The sequence below is a fragment of the Triturus cristatus genome, chromosome 9 (assembly GCF_964204655.1).
Source record: "Triturus cristatus chromosome 9, aTriCri1.1, whole genome shotgun sequence".
NCBI lineage: Eukaryota > Metazoa > Chordata > Amphibia > Caudata > Salamandridae > Triturus > Triturus cristatus.
In genome coordinates, this window is record NC_140592.1 from 847,513,460 (window position 1) to 847,529,774 (window position 16,315).

At 44.0% G+C, this 16,315-nt stretch overlaps 1 protein-coding gene across 1 annotated transcript in view; it reads left to right on the top strand.

Moving 5' to 3' along the window:
• Positions 1 to 16,315, top strand: part of LOC146798941 (exocyst complex component 3-like) — a 243,595-nt gene that overhangs the window by 139,050 nt on the left and 88,230 nt on the right. The window lies entirely within an intron of this gene.

Below are 16,315 nucleotides of genomic sequence, written 5' to 3' on the forward strand. Positions count from 1 at the left end.
ATGCGATAGCAGATGGCACAACCTGTAGCGGAGTGGAGCGCCAGTCTGACCCTGAAAAAGGTAATTGCGCTTGTTGGTTTTGCAGGTTGAAAGGTGTTTAGTAGTCTGCCTCAGTAGAAGTTCTTGAGTCGGGCTTAGTGAATGGGTATGCACAGCGAGGCAAGGGTGAGCACCAGGATGGCCGGGCCCTGTGTCATCATAACAGCAAAAGGTCAGCAGGCCCAATTACTTATATGGAGGAGTTTAGCGCGCCTCCGCACCGAGTTAGACCAGTTAAGCATTACAAGCACACTTTTAATGCCAGGAGAGAACACGGATGCAGCCTAATCACCCGCAGTTTCTTCCTTGAAATATAAATTAAACAAGCTAATATGTACATCATTGTTTGTCGGAGGCCACACAAAGTCAGCTGGCGTCATATGTTGTCGCAGCAGTTGGCATGCAATCTTCTTCCAGAAAGACTTCATGCCTTTCAGGATCATAAAAGAGACTTGCTGCAAAGGGCAGCAGTTTGAAGAAAGTCATCTTAGTATGTTTTACTTTTTGAGTAACATTACTGCGTCATAGGCCATAACATTAAGCTGAATACAGATTCAGATGAAACCACTATTCAATGAGTGCAACATGCACTGTATGAGTTGGAAGTATTTGCTATTTCAGCCATTGATGTGTGCCTTTAGTGGTGAGAGCCTGTCTGCTACATCCTATCACTGATTTGGCCCTGGCTGGATCAACTAACTGTATTTTCTATAGCTAAGGTGGAGGATGAACCTAGCGTAGAGGCCCCTGCTTCCCCACTTCTGCCGCTCTTCTGTACAGTATGAGACCATGAGCCTTAATCCGAGACCCAGCCGCACTATAACCAAGTGCCACGCCAGTGTTGACTGCTCAGTGTTTAGGAGCCGACTCCTGTGAGCCAGTCTACCTGTCCAGGACAAGTCTCTGCGACTCTGCTCTCCTATCTGTCCACACCACACGCGCTCAGCACCTCTGCTAATTGTTTTCTGCCTTCATCAGACTGCCCAGTAGTGCACGCACTTCAAATAAAAAACCCAAACATAAGCAATTTAAACCAGTCTTTACAGTGCAGGAGACCATCTCCTTTCAACTTTAGAAAACTCAAGGTCATCATATCAGTACAGGAAAAATTCTCTTTTTTAGCAAAACTGTGGACATTGTTTTGAATAAATAAAAAAATGAAAAACCTTTTGAACGTCGTTCAAGATAGATCTCCGCTCCCCTCTTTGACTCTGAAATGAACACATATACTTAGATTACACAAAAAGAGTGTATCTGCAGGCTGAAAAGCGCCTCCAGCAGTTTCCACCAACTTTTGTGTAGGCTGCCGCTTCCACTAATTACTTTTTTATTGGCTTGGGCTGCACTCCCCTGGTGCAGACTGTTTTTTCAAATGTCCGTGCATCTTCTTTTTAGCCTGGGTTATCTGTGCGTCTGTCCATGGTTGGTCATTTGGCACTGTAGCCGATTTGCTTTAAGAACTGCCAGCTCTAAAATCAACACTTGTTAAAATTCAGCAGACGCTTGAAATACAAAGCTACTCTTGCTACTTTTTCTTTCTGTGCCTCCTCGGAAAGAAATGCAAACGTTGAGACTCTCGGGGGTGTCCAACATAGGTCTAGGAGAACTGGTTCCATGCAAGATATTCAGCTATCCATGCAATTTAGAGTCATTTTATGTGGATGTCTTCTATTTGGATATCCTAAATATTTGGCAATGCCCCAGTATTTTCTACAGCGCAATATCTGCCTTTCCGTCATAACGCAGTCTTGAAGTGGTCCTTGTCATTGCTAAGTACAAAGGATTAAGAAATACACAATGTAGCTATTTTGAGAACAACTGACTAAGGATGCTATGGTTTGCTACCAAGTTAGTAATATGTCAGTTCAAATAAACAAGCCACCATTGACTGTAATATTTATTAGAAAGAGATACTTTCTCCAGCATGTGCGTGCTCTTATCACCACATTGCCAGTGCAGCCCATGCCGTTGACAGGAAGTATGGGTGGGCATATTTATGATATAGTTTTACAGTGGCTGAAAGTATTGATAATGTGGTCATAATAGTAAGAAGCATGTTAGTAAGATGAATTTTATTTATATCATATTAGATTAAAAAAATTAAAAAAACATGTGACCATTTTTCAGAAAAGCTGTTTTTTCAAAATCCTGACTGTAATGCCCTGGGATGCATGGGTGAGGCTGCCTTATGTGTTAGTTAGGTTGACAGGGCTTTCGGATGCCTGATGTCTTGGATAAACTTATACGGGGCAGGAGCCCTGTTTGAGCTTGCACCATTGTTGTTTTTAACACAAGACAGAGTGTAGAAGTTTGTTTGATGAAAGTGTGACTCTAAAGATGATTTTGAAAACGTTAAAAATCTGTGATCCTGCTGTTTTAAATGAAAGGTTATATTAAACATAAAACTATGAGAGCAACATTGTAAGAATCGGACAACCTTATAAGAGCTGCCATGTCATGTATGTTGGGTTATGGTATAATGAAATTGCACGATATGTTATGCTGTTAAATAGTATGGTGTGCCAAGTTTTTCTATGTGTTACGTTGTCATGCTTTTGTATTGTGTTATGTTACCGGGCTGTGATACGACATACCGTTGCTGATTTAAAGAGTGCTGCAGGCACATAAAGGTCTACTTAAGGGCACTAAGACACACAAGGGAAGGGGGTGGGCACAAGAAGGCGTATACAGCCAGCTCCCTTGCGTGGTTGAAGGGCACCATCCAGCAGTTTTCCAGCTGCTTCGCCTCAGTCTTCGTGGGCAGTGCCAGTTTCATTGAGGCATATTTCCACCTGAGCAGGAAGTGGACCCAGAACCTCTTTGCATTCTTCATCGTTGGGGGTTCTGTATTTCTCTTCTCAGGGAGAGGTGGTGGGAAAGCGTTGCTTCTATTGGGATGTTTTCAGTTTCTGGCAGCCCCCAGTTGCGCTGGCTGCTTTCCAAAGGAGGCTTGATGGAGGTAGGCTCAGCCTGGCCTGTTGCCTCTCTTCTGATATCCTGCTTCCAGTCGGGTGAAGGGCCTTGACCAGCTCCGGCACAGCAGCTAGATCGGACCCTCCATGCAGATGATTGCTCTGGCTCAGCTCTTCTTGGTGGGATCCTGGAGACCAAAATGAGCCACACTTCCATGTGGCTTCTGTCTGCCACCCACGCTCTGCCGTCAGGTGCCAAACATTACAAGTCAAGCAGTAACATTTGATGGAAAACGTGCAAAAGAAAGTCATACAGATTTAGTGGTGCTTCTCTGGTCTCTTTTCTATGTTCTCTGTAAGAATGTGGGTATGACTGGGTATCCCGGTGCACTGTAAGGTCATCATTTACTATGTTTTAAAAGTTAATACATTTGAATATACAATGAAAAATATGTTGCATAATGCACAGCTTTTGCTATAAAAAAATGTATTGGGGGAGAACCCCCCCCCCCCCCCCCCCCACAAGCCCACTTGCAAGAGTCAGTCTGGCTCGCTATGTACCATTGAGAGACTGGTCTGACAAAATATGGCAGGGCTGCTTTGGGTTCCCAGTCTGGCCCTGTCCTTAGAGCTCCTGACTGGGTCCAGAGCGCGCGGGCCCCCTCCATGTACTTTTCAGGGGGCCCCCTCAAGTTTCGTTACGCCACTGGTGGCGGTCTGATGCTCGAGTCCTGTGACTTTAGCAAGTGTACAAAGCATGGGGGACGCACTTAATGCTCATTTTGCAGAAATGACTATTTGGAGAATGCTATCAGTAATCTTCATGTTTTGAGTAGATGACACACGCACTTAGGGGCTTGTTGACAAAAGCATTTATAATTCTGAGAGGCAACACTAAAGGAGAACTCTTTTATGTACTGTCACATGCTTTTTTAATCAGTATTGATACGTCAAACTCTCTATTATTAAAAGAGAACCGAAAGCACAGTTCTTTCTATTTGTACTAATTCGATATGAATATTTAGAAAATATTTCCATTTTATCCCCATTTTAATTGTTTTGATGCCAAGACACTTAGGCACGCCTGGTAAAGGCAAGAGGTATTCTGGGAATGGAACCACTTTATAACTCCACCCTCGTGGACAGAGTAGGCATTAAGGCCGGCAAGGGAAGGATAGAATGTTATCAGTGTTATGGGGTCCGATTATCTGTCTGTCCTCTTCAGGTGTTCAGTATCTGATGTAATGCTCCATGCTCAATGTATTTTTCCGCAGATCTTTTCCGTTATTAAGACTAAACTGAAAGCAGAAGCCCCATAACGCCCACATATGATCTGTATACAATATTGAGTAAAGCAATCAAAAATGCATATTAAATTGCACATTTGCATAGCACAGTTTAGATAATCTGACTACTTTTGGAATATATGAGTAAATATTCGAAGGCAAAATATCACCTCTAGTGGAAAGGTAATCTGCTGGACACAACTGTGCAGAGAACATATACAACATGTGCCAGAGAGAATTTGTTGGGATGTTTTTGGGAGAAGTTTTAGTTTTTCTTGATTGTATTTTATACTGGAGCTGTTTAACATGCGCATTCGCCGCTTTATATTTTTAGGGTTGGATGAAGACAACTTTGGGAATCTGAAGAGGAGCTAGTGAAATTGATCAGTGATTAGGAGGCCTTCGTTAGCAGCATAGCTTTTATTTCCAAACAACAGAAATTGTATTCTTGTCACTACTGGACCAAAGTCTGATGCATTCATTGTGATAATGTTGTCCAGGGCTCGGTCCTTTCCTGAAACTAGCCTGTGTGTGAGCTAGAAATTCGGGTAACTGTAATGATCAGCATGGGTGATACCCCAGTAAACCAGTGAAAGAAGGTCTGGCACTTGTAAATGCGGCATGCGGAAGAAACGGCATGATGAAAGAAGGATTAATCCTGGCGAAAACCTACATAATTATGTCCAAGACTTTATGCCAACCAAACGCATACAGTAAATCTGATGTCTGCAGAACAAGTGCGTTTAACATTACAGGCTCACTCATAGTCATAACTACTATTTTGGAAAGGCAGTATTAGAAATAGGAACAGCACTCATGCAAAGCTCATAGGAGGTGGATAGCACAATCCAGAGGAACAAGATTCTAAACTCTGACTCTGAGTGTAGAACCAACAGATTTGATATGTACATCATACACTATATACTCCTATTAATTGAGATTAAATTCACCCACCCAATCACTGCAGGCTACAGCTCCACCTATGTTGAAGTTGATCTCTGTACAGCACTAATCCGCCACTGCATGATTCCAGAATGCCGTGTCAGTTCAGTATCTTGCAGCTACATGCCACATACAGCCTAACACATATGTCAAATTTGCTATAGTTCATAGAGGACCGCAGTTAAGTTGCAACAGCAAACACCTGTTATTACACCATTGCACAAAAAATCCCTGTGTAATGGGTGCAGTATAGAGTACTCAAGTCCAAATGGTACCAGTGAAGACAGGAGAACATACATATCATTATAGAAACTCCATCCCTTCCGCATTGCATAAATAATCTCTAAGGCTGATCTGTTGCTTACCAGTGTCTTCCCTGGAAGGGCTTATGATTCTGGCATAATTACAACAGTCACATTCTTGAGATAATGAGGAGGTATATGATGAACAGAGAACGTCCTCTTGGATAGGAAATCCTGAAATATTGTACCAGCAATTTCCAAGGTATGTCCTGTTGCATCAATGAAACATAAATAAGAAGAACGGCCAGGGCATCCCAATGTTGTACCATGTGGTAGTGCAGAGATTAAAGATGCATGCAGCATGTTGACCACTTTGTGTCACTTCTTTTTAAGCATTGTGCAGGTGACTTTAAGTATTCATTAAAAACCTGGCACTTGGTTCTAATTACTATCAATTAAACAATTAACGCTCTATACAACACAAAGCAATGAAGCACACATTAAGGCCAGCAATGTGGTTGGGAGAGTAGTGACACATCTTTGGAGGGACACTACTGTATACACGTAGAAGGTGTGCAAGTTCATTGTGCTTGGGACAGTGTTGTACAGCATTGTTGTAAAGCACAGAATTCAAATGCCAGAGAAAGACAATGCTCTACCTGAACCACAGGCCAATTCTGTTCTCAACAACATTTTAGGCCATCACAGTGACAAGTGCCTTAACGATGAGGCATTAGGCTCTCCAAATAGGAACTGAGAGTGAATCCTCCTTTGCCCAGTGTAACACCAGCAATCCATGGACCAGACAACAATTTTGCTTTCTTTTCTAACACAAGCACTCCAAGCTGTATAGTCAGTTGGGGTGGTAGAATCACTTTTTAGGTTTGACCTACACATAGATTTATCTGCCTGTTGGCAACAGACCTATTGAACAAATTTAGAATGGGCTTTCGGTGTGCCCTTTCCTCATGCTTTAATGAATTTCTTGCCTACCACGATTTCCTGCAATTTCCTTCATATTCTTGTCTTTGTTCCACCCAAAGATCATTTTGATCACACTGGTTTGACTGGATGATTTGTATCCGTCCGCTGGTGGTATGCTTTTTACATGGCAGCAATCTTGCAATGCTTTGCTATAAGAAAAAGTACTGAAAGATTGGCAGCATACTTGGAACTGGACAGCGGCCATTTTGGAGTGTTTTTACTTAAAGCAATTCATACGTGCACAGACCTGTCAGCCATCTTGGTGACCTTTATTTGTTTAGAAAAAATCCAAGATGGTGTGTTGATGAACAAACACGGCAGCCATTTTGTAATGGCTTTAAAGCAAAATCATCCAAAATTGATCATTTTGGAAGGCTTATGCACGTGCATGCTTGACAGCCATCTTGGAATGATTTTAAAAAAAATACTTTCATACACAGCAGCCACGCGGAATGTTTTTTTTTTTTTCTGTGCATGCACATTCACGATGGCAATGTGGGAAAAAAGCCAATAGGTCAGTGTTCCCATGTCAGATGAGGCCTATTGGCTTTGCCAGTGTTTATTATTGTTTGGTAAGAGATCCCTTCTCTTTTCGTAAGAGATCCCTGGGATGGGCAGTGACTCAAGTGTAACAGGTGTTGAGAGCTGAATGGAGGTTGGACTTCTGTCTCCTGCACAGATTATGCAATCCAGGAGTGGTTTTCATTAAAACCTATGTTTTATTGGTTGTAGTCAATGTGGCCAGGTTGTTCCTTATGATGATGTAGCAATCTGCCATCTACGTCGTGATTATGAAGTTGTTGCTGGTCAAAGTGTTTACTGCAGGTCATACTGAATGTCTAATTTCCATGGTGCATATTTTCTCCATCCAAAGCATGAGTCTATTGAAAATGTCTACTTTGGTCTGTGATCAATGCGCAAACCTTATGGATGCCCTGGCCAAAAGAAATCATGGCTTCTGTCTGTGCCCTCTCTGCCTATGTTTTTCAGAATCCTCCTAGGTTTTTCAAACTCCTCATAAGTAGACCATGGATGTCATAGATATTGGTTGGCCAAAAGTAAGAGGTTGAAAGGAAAGGGGTATGTAAACTGTTGTTCATTATCATGTGCTTCTGTTGTAGGCTTTGCACAGGTACAAATGGCTGTGCAGCATGTTCTTTGTTACTCATAGTACACAAAGAACATTAATGGTATATAGGTCCTGAATTACCTAAATGCGTGAATATACATTTTGACATAAGTTCTTTAGCAGACTGATAAATCATTCCTGCCATGTAATGTGAATGTAATGCTGTGTAAGCTTAGGTGTTTTTTTCAGGGGCATATCCTTGCTCCTTGTCTGATTGCTAGTCACTGTCACAGCATGAGGTACCCTGAGTGTCATTTTAGATACAGAAAAATAGAGATTAATGGTAATGTCATGAGCTGTGTCTTGGGTTGGGTGTACTGTCTGTTGATCATTCACCGGTACCTTGTTCTGCTGTCCCTTTAGTATTCACGACTTCCACTCCAGCGCCTGTGGAGACATCTGTTGTGTAACTGTTGAGCTCCTCCCATGGGCGTGGCAGAATCTCAGTACAGGAACCGGTCCTTCGGAGGTGACCAGAGAGTCCTGATTGTGTTGTGCCATCAGAGCTTCCAACCGCCTCCTTTGATGATTCATGGTCCTCAATGCAGGAGACGTTAACTTTATCTTTAGCAACATTGTCTGGCAAAAAATGTGACTGTTTTGTGGTGTTAGCTTGAAGTGAGATAACCAAAAAGGCATTCATAATCATTTACAGCCTCTGCCCAAGAATCTCAGGTTAATCATAAATAACATTATTTTCCCTGTACCTCGTGAGTATTTCCAGTGACTGGCAGTGCAAATATTATAGAGAAGGGTATGCAGTTTTTTCATCCAGCACAGTTTATTTTTGTCTTCAAGAGGGCTACTTTTTGAGCCTGGTATTGACTCTCCACAGTCCCGGGAGTGGCTGATGTTATAACTTACAAGTGCAAAATTTACTGATATTCAAATGGTAATTTCTAGACAAGTGCCTGCTGGTAATGTCCTGCACATCTAACCTGGGCTTCTACTGGAATTCTATAACGCATATTAGCAAGCCCATTATCGCCGTTTTAGCTGCAGGAAACTGAAGCGGACACTGCCATCTGGACACAGAGAGCAGGGGGCGGATGAATATACAGCCAAGGCGAGTGGAGGCCAGGCCTGAACATAAAAGGCCTCTGGAGAGCGAGGGGCGGAGAGGTATCTGGTTTTGGAGGAGCTTGGGCGGCCTGGGCCGACGCGCGAGTACTGAGCGAGTGAGCTGGGACCCGGTGGTGCTCCCTCAGGACTGTGGGGGCGAGGCCCTACTTGCCGGCCTACTGGGGAAAACACTGGGCCTGATTTATAGAAGCGCCTCCGCTGGGCTGTCGACCGAAAGGGGCAGTGAAGGGCCAGCGTGTCGCCGCCTTGGCTGCCTTGGGTGCTGTCGAGCCCCCGCAACAAGGCCTAGGAGTGAGAGGTGAGGGGGAGTGACTGAGGGGCAGCGGCCCAGACTATGACAGACCCTGGGGGCAGGGACCCCACTGGACACTAGGCGGCACCCCAGAAAAGTGAAGGAGACGAGGTGTTGGATCCTCTGCGACAGTATGGGAAAGGACTAGAGGGCAGAGCAACGGTGAAGATCCCCCTCACGCAAGCATTCAAGCTCTATAGCCTGTAGAATACAGTCCCACTGGGTGTGGCTCACTTCCTGATTCTGTGCAAGGCGAGGTACAGCGGAGCACAGCTAAAGGGGCAAACCTGGATATGGCCTCTGGCAGAGCAAAAAAGGATAGGTTTGTTAAGACTATGCTGCTCAAGACGCCCCAAATAGAAAACCCACCTGCCCAGAGGTTTACAGCAGAGATGGAGGGAGCGGGAGATGTGGAGGAGACCGATCAGCCGCTCCTTCCTGGAGTCTCTCTTCGCCTCTTCACAGGATCACCTCCATTAAACGTTATCTGTCGGCGGATCTGAGAGAGGTGTGATGCGACCTGGACTCACTGGGGGAGAGGGTAAACTCCCTGGAGGACCACGAGTCCGGCAGGGCAGAGGAGCTTGAGAGTCTCCAACAGGAACTTATCCGTCTGCGAGAGCAGAACCTGGACCTCCAAGCGCATACGGAGGACCTTGAACACAGGTCCCGCTGTAATATAAGCATTCAAGGTATTGCGCCAGGGATGGAGGGCATGAATATCGAGGCTATGGTAGCAGACCTATTTTGTGCGCTATTAGGAGAATCGGAGGACTTTAATATCAAGCTCAATCGCATGCACAGGGTGGGCCCCCGGAAAAATGGTTCGGCTTTCCCGGCCGACATTTTAACTTGAGTACAAGTGCTGAATACGAAGGTGTTTTGGCCTGTTACTGGACATCTATGTCGTCGAGGCCTGTAAGCTCATGGGCATCATGGATCCAACGGAAGAAGAACCGTCACAAAACAGGACAAATAGAAACCAATGAAGCAGCCATGGGTGGATTTGAATTAAATCTCCAGCCGGCACTATGAAACCAGACTTGGACACCATGACCAGAGAGCAACAGGCCGTCCTGGCGACCCTTACTGGGGACCCCCCTGGTAAATGGCTGTTGAAGTGAACTGGGGGAACCAGCAAACGCTATGCAGCTACGTCTGTTAAATCCTTTTCCATGGCTATCCGGGGCCGGCCTGGGAGGGGTTGGGGAAACACTGGCCACGGGCACCCGTTCTCTGCTTTTCTGTCTGGGGCATAGGCCTCAGGCCAAGTTCATTCCACAATGTTGGCCTTTTGTCCCCTGGAACTTTGCCTCATGGGTTTAATTGTTTTTTTAAAATGTATTCCCTATTATGTTTCCCCCCCTCTCCTGGGTCTCTTGAACCTCTAGCTTCAATTATAGCTGCAACCATTCTCTGGGTGGGCCTCCTGGGTCACAAAGGGGGGACGGGGTAGAGGCAGTTGGGAAAACATTAGCTCATCTTGTAAATCTTGTTGAGATCATTCTGATACACTAGCAAAGCTTAAAATTCTCACTGTAAATGTGAAAGGGTTGAACAGCCTGATTGAAAGAAGGGCTGTCCTATCCTACCTAGAGCACTCAGCAGCACAAATATGCCTGTTGCAGGAGACCCACCTCTTAGCCATAGATACACACAGACTCAGATCAAGGACTTTCCCACAACAGTATTTCTTCTCACACACCACTAAAACGGCAGGCGTGGCTATCCTTTTTTTGCACACTTTTAGGGGCAAAGTAGGGGCGAAGCAGGCGGAGATCAGAGGGAGACTTCTGGCTCTCTCAATCACCATCAATGAGCGTGACCACACCCTTGGCACCTATATGCACCTAATGAGGGTCAGGAAGCATTCCTATGACGGGCAGTGCTGGACCTAGCCACTTCACCTGATCAGCAACTCCTGTTAGGTGGCAACATAAACATAGTGTTCGATAATCAGCTAGATCGCTCGGCACAATGACATGGGCTAGTGGGGGCTCTCACACAGGTTGGGCGGGAGTGGCTGCGAGACTTAGGACTGTTGGATATGTGGCGTACGCTACACCCAAACACCATATATTGCACCTTTTCTTCGCACGCACATAAAACCTACGCCAGAATCAATTATTTTATTGGATCCCGTTCACCACTCTCACATACACAAGCCTCAGATATTTAACCTCGCTCACACTCTGACCATGCAGCGCTGATACTCACATTCACAATCCCCAGACCATCATTCACCTGGCAGCTGCGCGACACTCTGCTGCACCGTCCGGAGGTGATAAAGCGTCTAGACAACGCAATAAAGGAATTCCTGACTTTCAACGACACAGCCGACACCTTCATTACTACGCTATGGGAAACACTTAAAGTATATGCCAAAACACTCTCACAGGAGGACTGGGGGGACATATTTTACTGCGCGCGCCATGCCGCGTGGAATGTTTCTAGCACTGAAGCCGCAACTAAGATAGCCACTTATTGGTATGTTACTTCCCCTCGAATGCACAGATATAACCCGAAACGCCCCTCGTACTGCTGGAGAAACTGCAGAGCAGAGGGTACACTGACATATTTACTATGGAAATGCCCTCTTATCTCGTCATATTGGGAACAAGTTTTAACTGATATAATCATTTCAACATGCAGATACCGCGCTTCCCGGCACACATTGTCCTAGGCTTACCCAATAAGCTTACTTTTCCCCTCAAATCACACAGAGTCAGACAAATGGGAATAGCCCTGGGAGCAGCACTACCAAATATATTATCCCATTGGGGCACAGATAGAATACCCACACACCAGGGTTGGTTATGTAGGCTATGGAACGTCCTTGGTATGGAACGCATAACTCTTATGGATAGAGAGCTGCAAATGGACGTACCAAGTCTGATTACCGACCCATCCTACTTTCAAAAAAAGGTCTTTGCATTAGCCATAAGGTTCATATCCTGCTTGACTTAAGGCTGTGGTGCGGGTCTTGCCATTGGTGTGCCGGGTCTCAAATATCGCCTCACCAAAGCGCTGTCAGTTGCCAGGACCAAGCGGAGACCAGACCCATGCAGACTTGGCCAGGTACTGTGGCTGATGGTGGCAGATGATGGAGGGGTCCAGAGCATTTTTAGAGTGAGACAGCCATCTTGATGCACCAATCCACACCCCCGGTTACAGAAGAATTTAACAGGCCATTGTCCACAATTCTTCCTTCTGTGTGGGTATTTTTTTCCTATGTTTTTAAATGTCTTTAATTGAAAGAACATGCTTTCCTATTTGTACGGCCTTATACTCATTGATATTAAAAATAAGTGTTTAAGTAATTGTCTTTTAATAAACTGCCCGTTTCAGCAAACATCAAGACAAACTTTCACAGGTTGATTTAGTAGCAGAGGAATTTCTTGCCTGGGCCTTCATGTATTAGATCAATTAAAGAAAAAGCAAACAAGAGTTCCCCGACAATTTTTGAACTATGGCGTGGACACCAGTTCCAAGCCATAATCTTGGGTATTATGAATATATATTAGGAATAGACTGTATTCATAACTATTCTTTTCTGCAGCGGTTCTGCTTCCTTTTGGTTAATATATTGTTAAAGGTGCTGAGCTTAGTGTTTTTCCAAAAATCCATAAAAACTTTAGAAATTCACTTTCTGTGCTTCAAGTGAAACTAGATATGTCACTGTTTAAAAGAATCACAGTTAATCAATAAAATCAATAACAATGTTTAAACCATGGTCACATATACAATAAAGAAAGCATATTTAAAAAGAATATGGAGGTATAGCTAATTAACACAATGCAAAGTAATTGACTCCTTGGTTACATGCCCTGTTTTAAAGAATCTGGAGAGTAGTAATTAGAAACTGGGAGCTAAAAGGAGCTAAAAGATATTACCTCTTAAAGACAACTCCATGAAGCTATTACGCGGGTTGTGTGATGATCACTAATATTCTGCTGCTTGGTCCTTTTTAAAATGAATTCAACTCTCATCAACAGGCTCTCACAACTCCTGTGCTGCTGTTGTTTGGACATCTCATTAATATTTGCATATTCACAAACTGCACTTAATTTTTAAAAATAGGTTTTTAAATAACATTATTTCCTAAGGGGGTCTTATTTTAACTCCATACCTCCATTATTTGCTATGGGAGGATGTTGCAGTAACAGTGATTGGCAATGTGTAGTGGTGACTTACTACAAAAGTGTAAGTTACTACAAAAGTGGAGTTTGTGAATACTGAGAAGTAGTAAACTTACTGAAAAGTGTAAACTTACTCAAAAGTGTTAGTTACCTTTGTGAAAAAGACCCTCAGTGTGTGTACACCAGTATACAAGTAACACCATTCAATTTACGCCTTCCTGTTCTGTCATTACTCAGATTTGACAGGGGCCCTCATGTCAGCCTTCATAGTTTTTGCAGTCATTCACATTCTCCTGCTGAGTCACAGCATCTCGCCACTTCTCTCTCCTTCTACCTCTTATTCGTACTCACAGCTTGCAACACATGCATTCAATTCCATGCTCAGCTGCAGTGATTCTAGTAAGTTTGGCAGGGATCTGTGTTCACCACAATCACTGCTAAGGCTGCCAATGCATCATATTTACTTTGATGGCTAAATTACTTCTATTACCTCAGTCCCTTGAGGTTATGCTTGTCTCAGCACAGCCTGCAATACCACAGCAGTCAAATGAAACAGAAAATCCATAGACATTAAGCTTTTAATAGTGTAGAGGATGTTTAAGTACACTGAGAGAGTTGAGATAAAATGTAGACATTGCTAATTTTAGCAAGATCATAGCAGGTCATTGAAATCCCTCAGTTCTGGTGGGTTGCAATTTTGGGCTGAAGGGTCCTTAAAGTAACCATAATCAGTCTACTACTTTCTGTAAAATATATCTTTTTCTAGCTGCAGAAAAGATTTAGAAGTTGCAGGTCTACTTATTAACTCAGCGCCGTTCCCTGAATAACTAACATAAGGCTTTTGTTTCTAGAGGCATTATTATTGGTGTTTCGACAACTAAAACATCTGGCAGTTTTTAAGTAAAGGAGTTGATGGTTTATGACTTTCACTGACCCTCTGCTATGCTTTATAAACGGTCCAGGGTCTCAGTGGCAGAATGCAAAATAATGCCCTACTACAAAATTTGGGAAGAGACGCATAAAATGTCACTTAAGCAACAGGCTTGAGCCAAACTTATTGCCTGATTACGACTTGGGCGCAGTTGCTCCGGATCTCCAATGGCACGGCTGCGCCAAAGCTGCACAAGGACTGCCCACCTTATTATGAGCTGAACTCGTGTAACACGGATGGTCCTTTGCCTTTCCCATGGCGGTGCCAGAAAAACAGACATCGCAATGGGAACGTCAAAAATGTTCCAGCATGGCATCAATGGTGACGTTCATGCCGTGATGGAACTGGGGGTGCAAGCATACGGGGGGGACACATGTTGTGCCCCCATAATGCATCCCCAAGGCGGGTGGGGCATGCGGGCCCTGTATGGTCCCCTTTATTCCTGCACCACCAGCTTTTTCATGGCAGGGCCCCCACCATGAAATGGCTGGCGGTACAGGAACTCGTAATATGCTCAGGGAGACTGAGCCAGTCCCACTGAGCATGTTACATTGTGGTACAGCTCCTCCACTGCCAGGGACCTGTTCCCTGGCACAGGTGGTGGTTCACCACCGATATGACTTTGAAAGTTGTAATCCGGCAGGCGGTGGACCGCCACTGCTGCACCACCGCAAATGCAGCATTGGAAGACAACCCCACTCGTAAGCAGGCCCAAATTCTCTGATGGGCAAGGACATCATACCCCACAGGGCTTCAGTGAGCTTTGTTGCATCACCCTATTGCCCAAATCCTTCCACCCTAAAAGGAAATCTATTCCATTTGAATAAGCAAAGATGTAAATTATCAATGTTGAGTAAACATGATGTGTATTAGGTAATGGTGTGAGTGCTGGGCTGGTTTTGTTGAATTTACTTTGCTAATCATAGGGACTGATGTTAGAATACAGAGGTATATATTCAATTATGAGAGTATTTGAAAGGGTAGGTGTCTGAAATAAATTGTACCAAGAGGATTGTCGGTAACTTAGCTGAGCATCACTGATGTAATTTATCATTTGATGAGTGTTGCAGTATGTGAGGTGATAAGCAGTGCATGGCGAGGGCACAAGTTATAGTTAGCTCAGTAAACTATAACTGGTGAATTTCAGTGATTGTTAGTTTACAACATTATTGAACTACAACGTCACTTTAACCTTTGCAACAATATTCTTGTAGTGCAGTAATTTTGTATGGTATGTAGTCAACAATATGCTGACATGCAACCTTATTAGTTAGGTTTGTAGTGCAAGCTATGTTTATCCGAAAGATTTACATTAGCTCACTTAATTATTGTATTAAAAAAAAAACAAGGCCTCAAGTGAGGATGATGACCTACCTGTGATCCAGTAATAACATGTTCAGGGTTTTATTGGTAAGTCGCAGAACATTTTGCATATATATTGTTGTAAAGCAGCACACTCAGATTTGTGCAGAGAGACACATTTACCGGACCAAGTGTCCATGTATTCCATGGTTTATTGCTTTGGTTTATTTTTTATTTTGAACAACAGTAGGCTAAGGCAAGGAACGCGGTTTGTTGTAAGGAACAGATACAAAGTAGAACAAACAATTCATAGAAACACCCTTATACTGCTGGGTGGAGCCTGAATAACCGGGAGGGTTATGAGGATTGGAGCGGGGTCAGGGGTGCGTGTTCAGTGGCACTCAGGCCGTCTGTACGGAAGGATTCGCGGAGAGGTGGGAGTCAGTTATTCAACAAGGTTGTCGATGGGTATTAATTGGTCACGTTACGGACCGAGTTGCGGGGAGGTAGCCGGGAAATAATTCACCAGTATCTGTAAAGCCTAGCCATGTGCGGCGTGTTCAGCGGCAATACGTTCGTGGTGTACGAAGTCAGCTAATGCAAGCGGGATTCAGAAGTCCGTCAATATGGAGTGCTGGTTTCCGTACAGACGGCCTGAGTGCCGCTGAACATGCACCCCTGACCCCGCTCCAATCCTCATAACCCTTCCGGTTATTCAGGCTCTACCCAGCAGGCATTTTATCTATTGTCCTGATGATGATCCTTGTATTTTTCCAATGGATCGAAACGCCGTCGACACTCTAAAAAACGCCTTATATGCTCAAAAGAACTTACTGTAAAAGTATAAGGGTGTTTCTATGAATTGTTTGTTCTACTTTGTATCTGTTCCTTACAACAAAGCGTGTTCCTTGCCTTAGCCTACGTTGTTTTTCCTTCTGTTTCACACTATTCCCTTGTGTAGACAGGACAGAGGCTTGTGTCCCACTTTATGTATTAAATGTTTCAATGTTTGCTTACCAACGTATAAGTAAACA